Source organism: Rhagoletis pomonella, unplaced genomic scaffold (genome assembly GCF_013731165.1).
Source record: "Rhagoletis pomonella isolate Grant_MI unplaced genomic scaffold, Rhpom_1.0 Rhpom_scaffold_00002, whole genome shotgun sequence".
Lineage (NCBI taxonomy): Eukaryota > Metazoa > Arthropoda > Insecta > Diptera > Tephritidae > Rhagoletis > Rhagoletis pomonella.
This window is the reverse complement of record NW_023458556.1, coordinates 17,796,138-17,807,099: the sequence shown is the minus strand read 5'-3', so window position 1 is coordinate 17,807,099 and position 10,962 is coordinate 17,796,138. Positions and strand designations below refer to the sequence as shown.

Genomic DNA, 10,962 nt, shown 5'->3' with positions numbered 1-10,962 from the left:
CGGACAAATTAATAGGGTCACGACACCTGGCCAAGTTTAAACCACCGAACGAAAATGCTGCACACAAAAACTGGGCTGGACCTGCACAATAAAAGACACATTAAATATACATAGTTTTATAACAATTTTTATCGCTATTTTTACTTACTTGTAAGTTTGAAACAAAGGCACACAACGCTTATTTTCCACCGCTGAAATCTTTATAAAAATGCTCGAACGCCGAGCCGCACAATTTTGTAATTGCAACTGCACAATAAAAGATGCATTAAATATACATAGTTTTATAATAATTTTTATTGCGGTCTTTACTTACTTGTAAGAACCGCTGAAATAAATTTTTATTTAAATGGCTGAACGCCAAGCCGCACATTTCACAAATTAATTGCAAGTCACGATTGCTGTGTTTTGTTAATTTTTCTTTCCGCGAAATTTCACCATCCATATGCATGCAACGTGTGCAAGTGAATAAGATATTATAAAGCAGTTCAAAAATTATAAGATGTTGTTTCATTCTAAGATTTTTTCATAGGGAATTCTCACATGTACTATTTATGTATTAGTGACAATCGAAAATTTCTGTGAATGTGTTCTAGTTTCAGTCATTCGAGTTTTGCAGGGAGCCTCATAGCTACTGAAATTTAATTCACCTGATAGTTGTCAAAAATTTACTCGATGCGAACTTTGTTACCGATTCACACACGCTCTTAAAATTATATATGATGATCAAGGCGAATTTATATAATTATGCCGCCAAAGCAAAACCAAAACCAAAATACGTCAATATTTAATATTGGTTTTCCACTTTTCACATTTCTAGGACGTGAACACCATCATCGACAACAATTGGACCGACGTTATCAGTCCATTCGACGTACCATTACCAGCGAAAATCGGCTCTCGAATGCTTCTGGCTATAGTGCGAACGATAGTTCCGTTTGTAATAACACTGCCAATCAACTTGCAAACACAATGCACAACAATCAAAATACCTCTAGTAATAATAATTTAGGCCATCTACAAATGCTCAATATTTCGGTACATCCAGCTGTTATAATGCTCTGTCGTCCAGACTTCTACTCTATGCTGCACACTAACGAAGATGCTTTATCAATTTATAATCGCAATCCAGCACTTAAACATATGATTATACGTATACGCCGTGATCCGCAGTGTTTTCAACGTTACCAATACAACAAGGATTTAGTCGCATTAGTAAATACATTCGCACAGCTTAATCGAGACTTACCTTCATGCTGGGAGACCAAACTCGATCAATCCGGTAAACAATTCTTCATCGATCATAATAACCGTAAAACATCATTCATGGATCCACGCTTGCCAATAGAAAGTGCACGTATAATACGCCAACGGCATCAACATCCTTCCCATCAGTCACCACAATTACCGGCTCATCTTTCACATGCGCATCAGCCACACTCACATCAACGTCAACAGTACCAGCACCAACAAAATTCTCATTACGACGTTTTCGATGGCAATTGCATGTCTTCCTCTGGTGTCCCACCACTGCCACCTCCAAGACCGGTAAGCAGCATGCGTGGTCCAAATGGGGCAATAGGTGGCGCCAGTGGTGGTGCTGCTGGCGGTGTTGGTAATTACGAGCAGTACAACGAGGTACCTGTTGCATACAATGAAAAGGTAAATATTTACTAATAAACTTTGCAGTTTATCATACGCTGATTTTATATTATTTTGCAGGTTATAGCGTTTTTGCGTCAACCCAACATTTTGGAAATCTTGCGTGAACGACATGGACAGAATACAGTTTCACGTTCATTGCGCGAGAAGATCAATATTCTACGGGTGGAAGGTGTGCCAGCTTTGGAGAGATTAGGTCACGATTTGCAGCTGACCATCCTACTGAGGTTAGTGGCTCTCGTTGTTGATCTATCTTTTGTTGACCTTTCCTTTCCATATGGCTAAAATATGGGTTAACCCAGCAGACAATTTGTAACTGCTTCCTACTAAAAATGGAAGCGATAGGTCGATTTATTTAAATTCAAAGTTCATGCAATTTTTGCCCTTATCTGTTTATAAGTAATCAACGGTGTTCTTTAGCTACTTTGATACAGTCACTAACCCCCTATTCTAACAAAGCTACAAAACTCAGCGCATCACTATCGTGTGTTTTTACTGCGCCTGACAATATGCCACAAAAATTCGATTTTAAGTGCTAAGGAAATGCACACAGCGCTTTGATGCGCTTAGTTGTGTGAGTTTGTTAGAATAGGGGGTAAATTATACTTAAATTTACGCAAAAAATTCCTAATTATTTGAAAAATTACAAATTTTAAAATCTGATTAAAAGCAGACTACAAAAAATAACGTTAGGAAATGTATCATCAAAAAAGGGTTTTCGAATAGCGGAATGGTAAAATCGTCGTGGCCACCCTGTGCATGCATTGCCCTTGCATAGCCACACTGCATTCCTTCATTTAACATCCGCCTGAAATTATGCCAAATATCGGTTGGCTAGCTGGAAAAAATTCGCATTCGCTCATGCAAGTGATTCTCATCATTTTAATGTTTAATGCGAATGTTCAACAATTTCTGCTAAAAGTTTGTCAACTTGAGAAACACGTCTTATTTTCATACAAAAAAAGCCCTTATTTTTGAGAACGCCGTGATTTTCCACTTGAGCTCCTGTTGAGAAAAAACGTGACAGATTTATGAAATCGCTTAGTTCTCAACTGAACCTCAAGCTGAGCGCATATCTAAATGTTTGTTGGGATGGAACTATGGAGACGATACTTCGTGGCGATAGATAGACGAATTCGAATTCGTAAGAGAGACACCCATTGTTAGCAATTTTAGTTTTTCCATTTTTCGAATCGTTGGAGATTTTAGAATTTGTATTTATCGAGAATTGTTGGCGTTGTTGTAGTATTTGCTCATGATGCAATAATACAAGGTGGTATAAGTTGTGACAGCTCGTTTTGACACTGCCTTAGCTAAGTATAATAAGAAGAAAAACGGGAAGAAATGAATCCCCGTTTGGGGCGAAAATATAAAATTTCATATTTTCTTCTAAACAAAATTTGTTTTTTTTTTTTATAGTATATTCGTAATGAAATAAAATAAAATAAGATAAAATACCTTTTTAAGAAAACAAAATTTGTATACTGAGAAAACATAAAAAACATTCAAATATACATATTATTAGGCAAAGAATTGTTAAAGAAGTAACACTGTTTCACCTAAGGCAGTCAATATGGCTGAATTAGAGAGAGAAGCTGCCAACCGATAACACCTTGTATTATTGCATCATTAAGGGCCAGTTTTTCAGTGCACGGCCGTGGTTTTAACTAAGTTTAAACGCCCGGTCTGGCTGATTGAAACTAAGATCAGCCAATCAAATGTCAGTTAGCTGTTCAATTTAAACTCAGTTTAAACTGACACTGAAAAACTGGCCCTAAGAGAATTCCACAACGCGAATTTTGTAACCGTCCACAACTTTTCATTGCATAGTTTTAGGGATGTACATCACAGTGGTGTAATGATAAAATGGGAAGGCCGGAATTTTACTTGGGGTTTTTTTTAATGTAGAGCCCGGTATGAGGAAAATTTGCATAAACCATCCCGCATAATCCAAGGTGAATTCGGGTTAGTTCGGGATCATTTCGGGACTAATTCAGGAGTTTTGCGCGAACACTTCGTAACTAGTTCAGGATTTTGTCACGTTTGGTTCGAGCCCAGTTCGGGACTTTCGGGAATAGTTCAGAACTTTTTCGGGACTAGCTCGGGTATAGCTCAAGACTAGTTCGCGATACAGATGTTTACATATAAAATATCATAAGTACCTCGTACTAATTTGTTGATGTACCAGCAAAGCTGTTATCTATATATCAGAATAAAAGAATTGAGTGATGGCTAGTTGAAATTCTGTGTCGTTCCGGTTGTGTAGACCCGACTGTAGTGCGTTCGTTATTCGATCTTTTCTCAATACCCCACGCGAACAGCCCTAAGTCTTTCGTAGAATAGTTCTCCCAAAAATTCTTAGTCTTCTCATTTTTGAAAAGCGTTGACAACTGTGCCCTCAGAATCTAAAGTGTACCCCGGGCGTTTAAAATTTTTCGATTCGCATTTGGGCCTCTCAGTTTCTCAAGGTCTTTAGACTCGAGCCTTTTTGTAACTAAATTTTTTACTTTTTAAACATATGTCTTTCCTTTCTCCTTACCTGACGGTATCACGTATACCCGAATAAGAAATATCTGCCCTTATTGCAACTGTTTGATGTCAAACATTAATCGCGCTGGCTGACCCACGCTCTTTATTGCTTCTGAAGAATCCAGCAGTGGGATAGATGCATCTTCCCTATAGAGAATTTGGTTATTCCAGGTGAAAACCCGTAAATCCTATCTCTAGTTCAGCACATTTTCTTTTTTATGTATATGAGGCGGGTTCCACGAACAGCGCGAAACCAAATGCTGAGAGAGTTCTAGAAAGACATGCTATTTGCTCCAGCAAACGATCGCTTGCAGTTATTGTGGCTGTAGTGAATATTTAGCCCTGCCTAACATCGGATAGTCCTTCAATCGTTGTCGTCAATCTCAACTAACGGTAGTTCCCGGAACAATACTGTTTTGACGGATGGTGAGGGATCTTAGTTAAGTTGGGTTGAGTGTGAATGTGAAGAGGTGGTTGGTGCCATGATTAGAAGATTGACATGCCGGACATAGGCTGGGTATGCCGGGGTTTACTTTGGACAAATAGGAGTTTAAATTACTACTATATTCAGAACGCAATTTGAGCAAGAGTTACTGCGGTCTCTCTCGGCAGTTGAAGCTCACTTCCTTCTACAGGGGGTATTGTACTCTAGTAAATGCTATTTATTGCCTGTCTATACAGTGGCGGGACCAGTGATTGTTGCGTATGTATCTTCCTGGACCTCGTCCTTTAGTTCGCAGATATGTCTTCTGTGGTGCCGAGGTAAAGGTTTCGCCTCCAGCAAGTCCCTGTTCGGATTTATACCGTCACTAGACACGAATAAGGGCGCGAGCTCAAAAGTTGACCGCGAAAAGACACACAAAAAAAAACTTCAGCGAAGAAAGACTGTTAACTTAGTTGACGGCGAAGAAAGACGCGTGAACTTATTTTCGTGGTCGAAAAAAGAAAGAGAAAACTGCTCGCATGTGAAACGATTATGCGTTAGATTTCTTCAGGAGCCCTATGTAAAATGATGAATAGTTTTTGAATTCGCACATAAACGTTTTGTATTACTAAGCGTATGTGGGGGAAAATCTTTTGAGATGGTGACATTTTGCGTACTGGCTTATTGTTGCCGCCACAAAGCAGCTGTACTGCCAAGTGCGATTTCTATACCTTCGTTAATACTACTTTTATGTATGTGTAAATACCAGTAAACAGTTATTCATAGCAAAAATCACGGTTTAAATGACGAATTTATTTGATAAAATCGAAAAAATCGGGAAATCATAAAATCTACTTTTCATTAAGGTATAACTTCATGAGCGATCTGATGAAATTTTGCACACTAGTGTCATTTAGTTCAACATAAATTATAGGATAGCTTTTATCTCAATTAGCCAAAGAGGCGTGGCACCTACCATCCAAATGGAATTTTTCATACTGCGTACCTCTGGAAGTATTTGTGTAGAAGAGTAGTGGAACTTGGCATGGAGGTATATGAAATCAATACTATACTCATGGAAAAAATGTGGGTTCTTGGAAAAGGCCCCATGGCACCTCCCATACAGACTGAATTTTTCATACCACCACCTGTTAAAAAATTAGCTTCAATTCAAAGTATTTTATAACTTAAATGAATTATTACAAAATGGATGTCGATCTAGTCGTTTTATCCCAGGAATGGTGATTCTTAGGAAGAAAAGTGTCATAACGATTTTTAGAGATAATTGCATGATCTACACTTTTGTCTAACCTATTTTTAAGATAAACCTTACCGCTTAGCTGAAAAATGGTAAAAATAAATTTATGTGACCTTTGACCTTCAATAATTTTTTTACAGTTCTGGGATCGATGAGGACTTTTCAAATTTCATTTATAATGAAGTTCGTAACACTCGTACCAATTTTCAGCTTTGTGCAAATTATTGCAACCTTGAAAATCTAACTTCACCGGGCCAATAGGAAACAATTTTAAAGATATAGTTTAAATAGAGTAGCAATTAAAAAAATATTAGTTACACGGGTTATAATGTACTTGAATTAGGTTGACAAGTGATAAATTATGGGGGAAAAATCGTGCTACTATTTTGAAAAAAGAAAAAAAAAATTATTGAAAAAACTCCATCTCAAAAGATTTTCCCATTTAACGCATTAGTTAACAGAAAGGCTTCTTACTGGTTAAACGTTGCGCGTTCTTAGTGGCGTCTGCTCTTCTTTTGGAGATTTTTGGCGATCAGGTCATTTACACAACAACAATAAAATGAAAACACAAACTTTATGCAAAATAACTTACAACAATATTATTTACAACACTTACAAAAATATTTCCCACGATTCTTTGTCAACTGAATAAATTAATCTAAAGATTAACAAATAAGTTCATATTTATTTCATTCCGTTGTTGCAATGTATTTGCACGCCCACATTTTTTTCACTCAATTAATTTGTTATTTATTGAAATATTACAATATTGTGGAATAATCACAAAGTAAGTCTCAAAGCTTTGACTACGTACATAAGAACACATACATATGTATGTATATGTATAAGTATAGGAACTTCCTGTTCGCCACGATTCACACTGTTTTGCGATTTTCGCTATCGGTTAATGTTAATAACCGCACCAATTCAAGAGCAAGAGACCTGCCTGTATATATGTATATTTAGTACGTACATATGTATGTAGATATTCTAGAACCACAATTTATTCTTAACATTTATAATTACAAGTATACATACAGTATCGGTCATATCTATAGCACGCCATTTCCAAGTGATATTGTGTGCCCCTTTTGTTTATTTATTTATTTTTAAAAATTTTCAATTAAAATTTAGTGCATTCTCAGACAAACCCCATATATACCCAAGTTCAACAATTTGTAGAAAACTACAAAAAAGTGTAACAAATTTTCAGCTAAATTTGAAACTTTTTTCCCGGAAGTGTTAGAATTTTTTTGAGTACACAGTTTTTTAGCCCCTGTAATTTTAGTCTGATAATGTGCAAATTTCAAGTGGCTACGAATTACTGATAATTTTTTAGAATTTTTTTTTTTCGCATTGGCTTCCATATAATGAATAAACTCAATTTACTTGTATATGGAAGAAAACCGCGACGCCTTTGGCGAAAAAAAATCTAAAAAATCAACGGTAACTTTTATCCACTTGAAACTTGCACATTATCAGACTAAAATTGATTGGGCTATAAAACTGTGTATTCAGAAAAATTCAAACACTTCCGAGAAACAAGTTTGAAATTTAGGTGAAAATTTATTGCACTTTTTTGTAGTTTTCAACAAATTTTTAAACTTGGGTTTATATGGGGTTTGTTAGTGAAAGAACTGTATTTTAATTGAAAATTCTTAAAAATAAATAAATAATCATAAGTGGCACACAATATCACTTTGAAATGGCGTGCTATAGATATGACCGATACTGTATATGTTTGTATTTACTAGATAAGTGCACTGCCAAAGAGCCGAGTCTAATGCTGGTCCTGCCTGAATGATTTTGCCTTAAAGTGTGTTATGGCTAAACTTATGTGGCAAGGTTGAGTACTCGCGCCGAACAAGGTCAAATGAAAATTTCCACTAAATGCCAAATATTGTTAGTCGTTATGATTCAATATATTTGCAATTGCATTGCCTTTCATTATTATTACACTTATTAAGTAATTATTAAGTATAATTACAATGGGGAATTGTACATACATACATACATATAGGAAAAGTCAATGCACTCGTAAGTTATACTTTTTATTTAATTGTGAAAATAGCGCAAAAAAGCTGTCGACTTGTGTTGCTATTTAGTGTTTTTTTTTTTTTAAACTAAACATCGGGAAATCAACCCAGCAAAAGTTTGAAGTGTTGCTTAATAGCACTTAAGTCATTAATTAATCACTCGCTAAAATCACTGGCAATCAAAGTAATCTATTTCAGCAATAGATAGATAAATAGATTTGATGGTGGATGTGCACTGCGACCTTGGATCTATTGTGTTCTCAGAGCCTGCCAGGTATGTTAGTCTTCTTTTCGCAACCGCCTCGCACTCTAGAAGGAGATAGGGATAGGGTTTCTGCTGCCATGTCCCAGTAACGACGGCCCGCAGCCTCCAATGACCCGTTAGCATACCTGTTATAAATCTTAGGTTTGTCTTTTGAAGCGTAATTAGTCCCCTAGATCTCTCGGAGCTATATTTTCCCAAAAGTTCTTTCGGCGGCCTTAAACCAAGCGTGTTTTCTCAATGTACTTTTCTGAGCTGATGTTCTTCTGCTTTTAACTCTCCCCTGATGGTACGAGGTCCCTCTGCGAGAAAGTGTACCGGTCCTATAGCTGGTCGGGATGCTGCTGCTTCTCTTACCTGTCTGTCAGCCTCTTCGTTGCCCTGTATGGATTTGTGGCCCGGCACCCACAGCAGTTGTGCTGCGTTGTCTTCCTCCAGGGTGTTCCATCTCGTGCTCTCATACAAGGAGATGTCGCAGCAGAATTACTACCACACAAAAACTCACTGCATAAACCTCCACTTGAAGGCTGCTAGGGCAATTCACTCGGTTTTTCCAAACCAGTTTCTACCGATTTTTTGGATATCAATAGGCGTTTTTTTTTTGAAATATTGATTTTTCGAATATCTAATAAACCGTTGCAATAGTTAAAATAAGACCAAACCAGAACTCTTCGCTGATTTTTATTTGTTTTATTGATCTAAAAAAACTTTGAACTTATTTTTTGGTTTGCTCTTTTCTAAATAAAAGCTACCTTTACTGTTAATAGTTTTATTGTAATTTATGGTCATGTCTTCATACCAGCAGAAGCATTTTCACTGTATGAAAACTATGCAAAATAAAACCGGTTTATCCGGTTTTTTCTTAATTTCAAAATCGGAACCGGTTTTTTTAATTTTCTATTTTTCGAATAACTCGAAAACCGGCTTTGGAAAAAGACGAATAATCGCCAAGGGAATGGAGATCTTGGCATTAAAGCCAAACGGGCTTTATTTAATTTTTTAGGAAATGAACCCCCCGCGGATGTTATTGCCACATCGAAAGGGAAATAATGCCCACCGGCAAAAAGCAATAAAGCCCGCGGGTTTTATTTATTTTTTTTATGAAATAAAGCCCATGGGCGTTATTTCCGCGGGCCTTATTGCACTCAACCCTCCGAGTATTATAGGGTATTTTACATTAAAATGCCTCCCGAAAATGGCTGATACTTTCCAATATTTTTTTTTCTTATTTGGCATTATAACCGTTACTCGGTTTGGGTCGAAATCGAAAAACTATGTCTCTCTCCCTTGTGAATTGTAGACAAGTTATTCTGCATTTGTGATCCTGCCTCTACGTCCGTGAGCATCTAGACTTTAAAATTGTAACTGGCAACAGGCACGAGTGTACCCAAGGCGAATCTATACAAGGTGGTGTTACCGGAGCCGCTGATTTCACGGCGAATTTCTACCTTTTGTCGAAATGGGTACCAATTCTCAATTCTTTGTTTGTTGCCAGGAGGTACTTTGTCTGGTTTTCGCTCACCGCTAGACCTGCTTCTGTTGCTTCTTTTTCGAAGCTGGAAAATGCTGCTCTTATGGTTGGTTCCTTGGATCAGAGGACTCCCAAGCGGCTTTGTGAATGTTTCGATGCTGGTGGCTTGCCCACGTTGTCCAGATGCAGGAACGTGAATGCAACTGTCGGAATTGAGTATAGTCGTCGTGCAACTATATTACCAACCAAAAAATTAACCTTCAATTGATTTGTTACCTGAAATTAAAAGTTAAATTTTTCGAATTGAGCACAAAATTTAGATTTTTTTTAGTAAATTGTTGTAGTATAAACCATAATTTTATAACAAATTAGCGGAAAAAAATAAAAATATTTGCATATGTACATTGTGTAAAATTATCTGTGCCAATACTTTTTCCCCCGGCAGTGTACATACAGTGACGAGCAAAACTGTAACATGGTGTAACACTTTTTATTTCAGCCGCCGCTATATTTCCAAGTTCTAACGGCTTTCATCCTTTTGTTGTATATTCCTGTTGGTACATCGCCACTCCCTCTTTCATAACGATTTGAAGTCAATACAACAACAATAAAAAAACCAGCAGACAAAAATGTAAATTAAGGCAGATGTTACAGTTTTGCACTCACTCTCAGTTTTGCATTTGACAGTTATCTCTTACTTAGTTGGAAGTCAGATGACTTTTTTCTATATTGTATTGTATTGAAGAAGTGATCACGAGTAAATAACATAGTTAATCAGAAACCATAAATGTAAATAATAGATTTACAGTGGAAAGGCGGGACCGCACGAAAAGTGGCAAAAAATTTTGGAATTTGCTACTTGAAAATGTTAAGACTGAGAGCAAATATAGCCTGATGTGTTCCCAAGGACAAAGGAAGTCTGTCAAAAAATATTACGGTACGATATCTTGTGAACTTAGCAGCAAGCAGCGATGCAGCCACTATTACAGAAGCGCTTAAGGTATTAAACTTTAATGCAAATCAATAGACAGCGAGGCGAAGAATTGCCAAATTGAGCGCAAAGGCATCATAAAGAAGAAAAAACCAAATTTGTGCATAATACATGTGCGAGTGTGGCAGCATTTCGCTGCATCGCACGAAAACCGAACCGTTGCCTATTGGGATATGTTAGGCCTTACAGAATGCAATAAAATAACACATTCTTAAGTTTCAATTGAAGGTTATTTGGTCTGACAAGACTAAATTAATCGCTTTCAATCAGATGGCCGGGCATGGAATTGGATCAAAGACCCAAATTAAGCCCATGCGCATTATGTAAGGAAA

General features: G+C 36.9%; 1 protein-coding gene and 1 long non-coding RNA gene across 2 annotated transcripts in view; both read right to left on the bottom strand.

The window, feature by feature from the left end:
- The window catches only part of LOC118733191 (E3 ubiquitin-protein ligase HECW2), a 65,443-nt gene that overhangs the window by 26,366 nt on the left and 28,115 nt on the right, over window positions 1-10,962 (bottom strand). The gene's annotated exons all lie outside the window — the stretch shown is intronic.
- LOC118733193 lies at window positions 868-1,334 on the bottom strand. Its single transcript, XR_004992221.1, has 3 exons — window positions 1,247-1,334; window positions 990-1,090; window positions 868-911 (listed from the first exon to the last, which is right to left on the bottom strand). It is a non-coding gene; the product is annotated as an uncharacterized LOC118733193 (long non-coding RNA).